The sequence below is a fragment of the Mus pahari genome, chromosome 14 (genome assembly GCF_900095145.1).
Source record: "Mus pahari chromosome 14, PAHARI_EIJ_v1.1, whole genome shotgun sequence".
In the NCBI taxonomy this organism is placed as follows: domain Eukaryota; kingdom Metazoa; phylum Chordata; class Mammalia; order Rodentia; family Muridae; genus Mus; species Mus pahari.
Window position 1 is genome coordinate 1,036,668 of NC_034603.1, and position 10,673 is coordinate 1,047,340.

The 10,673-nt window shown below is 45.2% G+C and overlaps 1 long non-coding RNA gene across 1 annotated transcript in view; it reads right to left on the minus strand.

Moving 5' to 3' along the window:
* Positions 1-1,304, minus strand: part of LOC110331057 — an 8,745-nt gene extending 7,441 nt beyond the window's left edge. The window contains exon 1 of the long non-coding RNA XR_002380988.1: positions 1,213-1,304. This is a non-coding gene — a long non-coding RNA (uncharacterized LOC110331057). The remainder of the gene's footprint in view (positions 1-1,212) is intronic.
* Between the last annotated feature and the right edge of the window lie 9,369 nt (positions 1,305-10,673).

Sequence of the window (10,673 nt, forward strand, 5' to 3'; positions counted from 1 at the left end):
TATCACAATTGCTCTGTAGTACAGTTTAAGGTCAGGCATGGTGATTCCACCAGAGGTTCTTTTATTGTTGAGGATGGTTTTTGCTATCCTAGGTTTTTTCAACCTTCTGTCCATTCCTTCTGCATTGCTCTTGTCTTACTGAGTTTTGAGGGTTTTTTGGTTTTTTTTAACGTATTCTGGATAAAGGTCTGTCGCCAGCCCCGAGACCTGCAGATACCTTTTCTGCCTGCGTGATGGACATTTCATTGCCTTGGCAGTGTCAGAAGGGAGTTAACTATTTCTCTACTGAGTTTTCTTTCCCTTTGAAAATGCGGCACACTTCCTGGTTCTTCATACACTCGCTCCTTTCACTTTATTCTGAAACTATTTGTTAACATGCTTCAGAAACTGAATGTCTGCTGCATTGTTCACAAACATGCTCTTGGCCTTCATCTTGGCCAAGACAGCATTATCCTAGCAGACCATTAGGAACATTTAAGCTGTCGTCGTGGCTTGCCTGTAGCACAGTATAGCTAAATCTCAGGTCAGTGTTTAATCCCTAGTCAGCTACTTTGACTCTGCTCTCTGCATGCTTGGAGCACTCCTGGATGCTAGGGCAAAGGTTCTACACAGAATCCAGGTCCTCTTGCCTAGATCTCCTTCTTCCTTTCTCTCCCACCCTTCCCTTCTGTGACTTCTCTAGGTACTGTCCCTCAAGAAGACAGTGGCTTTTCTCTTTGGTTTCCTCTTGTAAGATCCCCCGCTCATCCTCAATCTAAAGCTGCAAGTGTGAGGTGCTCCTGGTACATTGGTCCCTTCGGCACCTTGACTCTCCCTCCAAATGTATCTATTCTCACCATTCTCCAGAGCCTTCGATGCACTTGATTTTTTGCCTTGCAGACCATATTTCTGCAAGAACTAATGTCCACTAGACATTAACTTGCCATACCTTTCCCAGAATCTTAAACTGGATTTTAAAGAAAAAGATGCTGCTTTCTCCCCCCCCCCGCCCCCCCAGAAATAGCAAGCACATCCAACACAGGGGAGGAGGGGTGAGCTTCATGAAGATAGAAACAATGTAGCAAGCTCAAGCTTTAATGAAACAAATACACAAAGGAAATGTTTGCAAACACGTGGCTCTGGAGACTTGCGCATCCATAGGCTGCTTTCCCCAGAAGAACTGAGCCCATGAGTGCTTCTAATTCATCATTCTGAATGGAGAGCAAGTCCTACCTCACACATACTTCCACACACAGCCCTTCAGAAAACATCCTTAAGAGGCACGGCACAGTTTGGGCCCATTGCTGGAGAGAAGTCCAAGAAGTGATTTCCAGCATTCACATACTAGCAACAAAGGAGATACATCATTCCCTGTCCCTTTAAGAGTCTTTGCATATTTCTGTGACACATACATCAATTTATCCAGAAAATTCTTGGCAGAAAAAGCTCCCTGTCAATGATTTAAAGTTCTCATTGCCTAGCACAAGGAAGCAGTCTGCAGTAGTCCAAGCTGGAGGTGCAGCAGTCCAAGCTGGAGAAGACGTTCTCAAACATGAGCTAGAACCACTGCATTTCGACCCTAGGCAGCTCACAGATGCCCCAGTGCCGTGTGAGAAGCAGACATGAGAGCCAGCTCCTTCTTTCTGACTCGTGATTTTTTTTGACCTTAGCTAAAGTTATTTTTAAAAACTAATTTTAATGGGTGACTTTTGGTGACCCTGATTATGCTCACTTGAAATGATAGAAAAATGAACCAATCTTGATTATTTTTACTCTATATCTGCGTGTGGTGTTCGGAAAGTGTGAAATCGGAATGACTTCACAAAAGACAAGAGATACCATAGACTGCCATCCTGGACTGAAAGAAAAAGAACAGTGACCTAGCGCTCTTGCCTCCTAAATGAAGACACACGGTCTCCTGCTTCCTCACGCTCTGCCACCATGACTTCCTGGCCACGACGAATGATGTCACCCAAATCAAATCCTTCTTCCTTTAAACTCCTTTTGTCTGGCATTCTGTCTTATGCTATCCTAGATAGCACAAGAAAGCAGGCTGAGCAAGCCACGAGGAGCAACCCAGTAAGGAACACCCCTCCATGGCCTCGTCACCAGTTCCTACGCTGAGTTTAAGCTGTAAGGTGGAACAATTCTTTCCTCCCCAGGTTGCTTTGGCCATAGGATTTTATTGCTTACCTTTAGAAGACCCTAAGATAGTCCCTTCTCCTCTGCCCCACTGGTCTCCTTTGCTGTACAGAGATTCACTTCTATTTTTGTTGTCACTCACACGTGATTGTGTGTGCCAATACAAAATCTAGGAAATGCAAATAAAAGAAAATCTGGTATTTGCCTTCCAGAGACTGATCCAGTTTGTTTAATATGATTATTGTCCGTGCACCTTCAGCCTTTATCTCTTCATTCCTCATCTCTACTCTGTAGCTCCTATGAGCCTGGTCTTTGGAATCCTTCACTGTTCAGGACCCTGCTCCACCGGCCACTGCTGTATGCTCCGGGCGCATCCTGTCACCCTCTCAGCTTCTGCCAGTCTTTAGGTACTGATAAATCACAGCAGCCTTCAGGGCTGTCGGGGAAATAAGTGGAGATGGTTGGGCAAAGTGTTTGAAACAAAGCAGGCATTCCACATAAAGAGAAGGATGGGCGTCAGGCCATCAACGCAGCTTCCTTCCATCAGTCACAGGGGCAAACTTCAGCCTACCTCTTGTTTGTGTTGATGAACTGTCACTAGACCATAGCCACCCTGATTTGAAAGTACTGCTGACATCCCAAGAGCATGGCCACACTCGCCCCGAGCTGTTAGACAGAAATGGTGTGTCTGCTGACCTCTAATTTCACTACATTGTCATATCCAGAAAATGTTGGTGATCCCTTGAACAATGCCTGAGGAGGCTTTCTGAAGAGCGGTGCTCAGGAGCTGTGATAGTGTCGCAGGCTGTGGGAAAGCATTAAACCAACGGGATATTTCCTCTCACTGGTTTTTTCCCTTTCAGCTGGTGGGCTTTCCCCCTGAAGTAACTAACATTTAAACATGGCTCCTTGGTTAGTAACCGCATCACTGAGGGGCTGGCTGCCCCCGTGGGTGGAGAAGTCTGGGTGAAAGGGAAAGAGAAGAAGAATTGCTGGGAAGAGAGAGAAGGCCTGGGAATAAATAGCCCAGAAGCCACCTCTCGCTCTTCCAAGCCACTCGGGTCTTAGAGCCACGCCCTCAAACAACAAGGACTACTGAGGTAGTTTCGCTCACTGCCTGACAAGAGAGGGCTCTGCTTGGGTGGGGCCAGGAGCCTCATCCTGAGTCCCCACTGGCAAAGGAAACTCACACATTGTGCCTTTGTAGAGGTCTCTACTGTTTTTATCTCAGCTATAATATTTTGGAGGAAATCGAGCATGGCGAGAGGAGTTCCTGTCAGCTCTCTTGACATGTCTTCCATGACCTTTAGCTAAGCATTCACAAAAATATGTTCACCATCTTTCCTTCTTACAGTGTGACCTGAAGCTGAGCATGCTCAGAAAAGAGCTCATAATTGAGCACACTCAGGAGGGGGTGCTCTTGAGGCACTTTTTTTTTTTTTTTTTAAAACAAGGTCTCTTTTCAAAGCCCCGGCTGTCTTAGAACTCACTAGGGAGACCAGGCTGGCTTTGAACTCAGAGATCCACCTGTCTCTGCCTCCCAAGTGGTGGGAATAAAGGCTTGCCCCACCATTGGCCAGCTATAAGGCTCGTTTTTAGGAACACACATGGATTTCCTGAATAAAACAAGCCATTCCTTTTGTCAGGGGTGGGAGTGGGCATTGCCTTGAAATAATATGCACGCTTCTCTTAAGTGCAGGAAGTAATAAGTCTCCTCTTCATTTCTCAGCCCTCATTTGTCACCAACACATAAACCCATTCCATTCAGTCAAAATTGGGAGACAGAGAGCAGTGAGTGGCAGCCATTCACCAAGAAAGGAAAGCTCAGAGATGGAAGAGCCGCTACAAGGCTCGGCTCTCACACATCCGTGAGGTCGTTAGCCAGATTTCAGGGGATGGACCAGGCGGTGAACTGTGGTCTGTTCATGATCACGGTCTGTGTATTCCCCGAGAAAGAAGGGTAACAACAAGCTGTTCTTTAGGCTTAAGATGTGAGTGATAAGGATGGAAGAAGTATTAACCACTTACTAAGTTCCTCCATCAGCATGGCATTTTCATCCAAAGAAATCATCTAACAACATTAAATAAAGTAACGCCCCTGTGAGTAAGTGTGAGTACTGATCACATATTCCAGGCTGTCTTTCTGGCTTATTTTATTTTTGCTTTGTGTTTTGGTTTTTGTTCTATTCGAGACAATTTCTTGCTGTGCAGCCTGGCCTAAACTAGAGGTCCTCCTGCCTCAGCTTCATTGATGTGTGTTAACACATCTGTCTTTAGGACTTGCCTCTTTTTAAATGTATGTGTATATGTGTAGCCTCCCCCAGCCTTGAGCAGGCTGGCTCAGACCTGTTCCTACTGTGAGCTAGCCCACCTAGGGTGGAGTCTTCCGACCTAGATAGATCTGTTGTTCTGCCACCTCTGCAGTTTTCTCCAAGACTCCAAGAGGCTGAACCTGCTTCCTGAGGCGATCCTGAATAAGCAACAGCCTGGCAACAAAGCAACGAGAGCTTGATGTGGTGGGGGATGGGCCCCCTTTATAAGCTCAGACTCTTAAGTAAACTTTGGGCCCTGATCAGAATCTTTGTCTTGGTCTTGGTCTTGTATTTCTCTCACGGTCTCTTTCCCATACAGCCCCAGCCTCCCTTTCAGGAAACTGATTGTGTAGCTGTGGGCAGCTACATATATGTGAGCATGCCTACATGAGTTCATTATGTATGGCATGTGACAGCAGAGGGCAGACGAGGGTGCTGGATCCCACGGAACTGGAGTTACCGGCAGTTGTGAGCTGCCTGATGTGGGTGCTGGGAACCAAACCTGTAAGAACAGTTAAGTGTTCCTAGCTTCTAAGCCAACTCACCAGGCCCTAATATGTTACTGTGTTACCCTCATAAACCACGTTACTCTCCAGTGCAGTGGTTCTCAACCTTCCTAATGCTGCAAACCTTCAATATAGTTAGTTCATTCTGCTGTGGGGACCCCCAACCATAAAAGTATTTCATTGTTACTTTTTTTTCTTTTTTGGTTTTTTTTGAGACAGGGTTTCTCTCTCTAGCCCTGGCTGTCCTGGAACTCATTCTGTAGATCAGGCTGGCCTCAAACTCAGAAATTTGCCTGCCTCTGCCTCCCAAGTGCTGGGATTAAAGGCGTGCACCACCACTGCCTGGCTTCATTGTTACTTTTTAACTGTAATTTTGCTACTGTTATGAATTGTAATGTAAATATCTGATATACGGGATGTCTGATATGTGACCCCTGCAGGGGTAGTGACCCACAGGTTGAGAATCAGTGTTATAGGGACTGCAAAGGAAGAACTGATCCCTGGGGTTGTGAGTCTGAAGGACTCAGACCACTAAGTCTCTCATTCTCTATGTGTCATTACAAAACATTTTAATGTTTCCTTCCAGCAAGAAATTACCAGTTAGTATGATAGAACACCATCTTTATAATACTGTGCAGTTTTCAGTCCTTGTGTCTGATACCATACTTTGGGCCGAACAGCTCAACTCCGAGGGATCTGATCATTAGGTTCCTAAAACAGCATACCCTGTTTTCTAAAAGATAGAAAGGGTGGCTGTGTGGTAGAGAGAATGTGTTCTTTTCCAACTGTTGGCTGAACCCAGGGAAGTGTGGTACAGACATTGCCGCTGGAAGCCGGAGTACATAAAATGTGTGCCGGGTGCCTTTACATCTGGGAGGGTTTTTACTTTTAGTGACCCCATAACTGAAATGCTAAGAGGCTTAGACATGGCTTTGTTTTAGATTGGATTTTACCAAATACACCACAGATAAGCATTTGATGACAGTGTCTTGGGCCACAGTCACGAATGGGTTGTGTCCCTCCCTGGTCCCTTCCTGTGGGCTGTGCCCTTATTTCACTGTTCTTGAACATTATGAGGGAAATCCCTCAGCTTGCCAGCCTGCTGAAGCCTGTTGTTTTTTTTCTGGCAGCCTTAGCTTCAGGTTCCTGTTCTTTCCAACAGGCAATGAAGCCAGACCTAAGTAATAGATTGCAGGGAGGTTCAAAAGATAAAACCTGTCAGCGTTTCACACAAGTAAATGGCAGGAACATCAGTGACACCATAATTATGCTGTTCGTCACGGTTTATGGAATTTTTAAATTGTGGAGTGAAACCCATCGGGTCACCGCTCTCCCCTGAGGATGGAGGCTCTTTGCTGTCCTCGCCTGTGAGTGGGGCGCAGGCTTGCCTTCTTCTGCCCTCTCAACTGGAAGTTCTGCCCAGATCCCACCTCAGAACAGCAGTGAGTGAAAACAACGCCCTGCTTCACTAAAGCGTTAGCATGAGGCCTTGGGCACTGAATCCCTCCAGCACAGCAGCCTGCCACCGGCTTAGGTCACAGACCCGGCTTCTTTAGAAACTAGGTTTAGGCTAAATGTGTGTAGCTCCCAGCGTGCACACAGCACTTGACTGCACCCTGCCTGTGGCTGAGAGGAATCTAGGCTAGGGCAGCTGTGAGTGCTGCTGAGAAGGCTGGCTGCAGCTGCAGTCCCCATGGGGCGCATTCTCATCCGTGCTCACCATACAGGGACTGCAGGTGGCACTTAATTTATCCCCTCTTTATTTGGTTATAAAATTCACCCACTCCCCACCAGGTAAATGTTCCACCAACATCAGGGTATTAATGTTCGTAAAGTCACAGAGCATCCTCAGAAGGTGATGTTAAAAATGCAATTCCACAGCTTTATCAGGCAGTCATGTGACACAGCAGTGGCAGGCAGTGGCAGAAGGTTTGTGTCAAAGAGCTGCTTCACTAGATACACACCCTGGCAAGCACTTGACCCATAGCTGTGCACAGAGCTGTGCTCAGGTTGGACTTTTGAGGGATTCTTACAAGTACCCCTCAAAAAGGCATCATAACTGTTCAAAGCTTGTTTTCCTGGTAAAGGCTACACTACATGATAGGGAAAGTCCAGAGTACAAAAATGGCTGTTGGACTCTGTGACCATGCTGATCTTGGGTAACAGTCCAGGGACTACATGGACGGCTGAGTGTGTCCACTTTACAGCCATGGAGGCTGAGTTCTGCTGGGGAGTCTAACTTCTTCCCCAAGGCCTAAGGCAGTAACCACTTTCCTTCTCCCTACAGAATCCTTTTCTGCGTCCTGGAAACTGCTCTAGTCTAAAATCAAAAACAAACAAAAAAACCTGAAGAAAAAAAAAAACAACCAAACAAAAATCAACAAATACTCGTGATAAAAAGTGACAGTTTCCTTAATGACATGTTCATTTGCATTCACCAGGAACTTGGATCCGCTTCACCCCATTATCCTCTCCTGCCCCCTCCCTGCTCCAAGCCTCCTTCCTCTGTCAAATGGACCCCTTTTACTTTCATGATATGTGTGTGTGTATGTATGTATACATGATCATATATGTAATGTGTATGTAAAATCCAGGTTCCACAGAGAAGAGAAAATATACTGATCTCCAGTTCTGTCCGTTGTCCTGGAGATGCTGTCATTTCCTTGTCCTCTGTGGCTGAAGAAAATGCCAGTGTGTGTCCCTACCATGCTTTCCTGTCTGCTCACCTGCTGAGGGACACCTGAACTCAAGTCATAGCTTGGCTACTATGGACAAGATCACACAATAAACTCAGTCGAGCAAGGACCTGCTGCTAGATCCTCAGCTGACCCTGCAGCTCTGTCTCCTGACATGATCCCTTGCAGGCCAGTGTTGGTCCAGGTCTTCCTGCTGCCAACAGCGGCTCAGGCTGATGGGTGCTTTTCTCATTAGTGCCTAGAAAGGTTAGATCAAGTGCAGCATTCCCCCCCCCCCCNANAATCAATGCTGTGGGGAAACAGCACTCTGAAGAAGAAGTGTGCAGCATCAGGGACTCTCCTCAAGTCTGGCTGTGGGAAGGAGATGCAGAAAACCTTTAGTCTGATAACCCCTTGCCTGGTACACTGAGAATGTATGTGATCGTAGGAGAACATTAATCCTCAGGAGGCATGCCTGGGGCCACTCTGGGCCCACAGCCACAACCTGGAGAATCACACTATTCAGGCTTGGAAATGAAGCTTCAGTGGGGGGAAATGCCTGGAGGCTCACAAAATGGGTAACTCAAAAGCTACTGGATGCCAGGTATTAAAAGCACATGCCTTTAATCCCAGCACTTGGGAGGCAAAGGCAGGCAGATTTCTGAGTTCAAGGCCAGTCTGGTCTACAAAGTGAGTTCCAGGACAGCCAGGGCTACACAGAGAAACCCTGTCTCGAAAAACAAAAAAAAAAAAAAAAAAAAAAAAAAAAAAAAAAAAAAAAGGTACTGAAAAAAATGATAGTGTCTATTAAAAAATGAGGGCATCCTTGTCTTGTCCTGCAGGCTGGAGCCAGAAAGCTGGATCCTGATGTTCAGCCCGGGTCCTTCAGAAGCTGGCAGAAGAAGCTACTCCTTTTGTATTTGCTCAGGAACTTGTGAAATTAGAAAAATGGAAATTACCTAGGAACTATCCGTTGAGTGACTCCTGAAGCCAGGCACACTTTCAGGTGCTGGGTGTATTGCAAAAGGGGAACAAAGAACAGCGTGTCAGCGTGGTGCTTGCTCTGTGAGGGACAGCTTGGCAGATTAGAATAATCACCACACAGAAGGTAAAGGAATGAAGGCAGAAAATGAATAAAGATGTCGGTTTGACCAAGATCCCATGTTCTCTAACGTCCTGGGAGGGGCTTTGGTTCCTCGGAGCACTGCCGCTGTATGATATTGGTACCCATTTCTCTACCCCCGAATACTCTGTTGGTTAGGAAGACGGTTAAGAAATATAATTCGATGAGGGGGTACCTGGCAGCCATGCCACAATATCCCCCTCCCCCATGTGTGAATGGATAAGCTATTGCTAGGTCCCTGTGAGGAGCCTAGCAAACCCGCCTGTAAGCCAATAATAATCCCATTGTAAACCAAGAAGCGGGTATATTATGTCTTAAATCAGAAATGGAATTAAGCATGCCCTTTGCAGCACAATTGATCCTTTTCAATTAACAGTATGTGTGAGGAATCAGTTGTGTCAATAACAACACAACATTCTATTTTCCACGACAAATTCCACAAAACTGTTAGCCTTATTCTCCATTTTTCCTCCTGAGGAAGTCATGATGCTTGCGTGAGTTCATCACGTTCATCAACTTGAGATAAATTCTTAAGTCCACTTGTTTCCGTAGTATTTTATTCTATTCATTGATGGGTGTTTCTGAGTCAATAAACACCCTGTTATAAAGACTTACTTATTTTTATGTGTATATGTGTGTGACTACGTGAATTGTATGCACCAGATGTCTGTGCCCAATGCCCTGAGAGGCCAGAAGAGGGCACTGGATCCCCTGGAACTGAAGTTCAGATCGTTGTGAGCTGCCTTTTGTGGTTGCTGGTAACCAAACCCAGGGCCTCTAGAAGAGTAGCCCTCGCTCCTGAGCCCTCTCTCCAGTTCCAAACACACTGTTTTAGTCCCTGCACCTTTAAGTTTGGTTTTACATCACCATCATTCCTCCTTTTGAAAATTTCCCCAGTAATTTTTACAGATTTTTAATGTCAAATTTAAAACCTTACTAAGTATCATTAAGATCACATCAAACTATGACTAGGATTGTATTGCCCATGAAGAACATGTGGAATGGACTTTTGACATTTTATAATGTATCTCCCTCTCTGGATTATGCATGAATCTTTTTTTTTCCTTCTCTCCTTCTTTTCTTCCCTTTCTTTTACTCTCTTTCCTTCTGTGCTGGAATTCAGGATTTTGTTCATGCTAGGCAAATATTTTCCTATTGAACTACATCCCAACCCACACATTTCCATTCATAAGAGAGTTTGAGATAGTGCCGTTATTTATTTTGTAAGTCTTAATTGTTTTCTTCACTGAGATGACCCAGTAGTTAAGAGCACTGGCCGCTCTTGCAGAGGACCCAGGTTCAGTTCCTACATGGCAGCTCACTCCAGTTCCAGGAAATCTGATGCTCCTTCTGACATCTGTGGGCACCAGATACACACATGGTACATGGACATACATGCAAACAAAACACTCAGATAAAATAAAATAAATAAATCTAAAAAAAATTAAATAATAATTTTCTTCATGTAAGTCGCAAACAATTTTTATTAAGCTTATTTCTAGGCCCTTTATATCTTAGCTTCAATTACAAATGGGAACTTAAGTTACATTTTATAATTGTTTATTACATACTAGGGGGAATTACTAAATTTTCAAATGTTGTGTATGTCTCTAGCTCCCACTTACTGATAGCCTTTTTTTTTTTTAAGTTCTTTTGTCTTACTAGTGAAAGATCTCCCAGAGGAGACCCTCACTCAAGTCTCGGGAATAGCGCGTACCCAGTGAGATACTGAGACTGACTTGTTGTAAACACACGAGGAAGTTTATTGAGCTCAGGCCAGCATGCTGGGGTCGAAACTCATACGCCACGCAGGGGTAGAGGAGTTCGACCNNNACNTGAATTTTTACAGAGCTTATAAAGGAGAAAACCACAAACCAGGGGGAGCAAAGGGGAGGGAAAAAGGGGAATTCTAAAACCATAAACTGTCCACACAGTT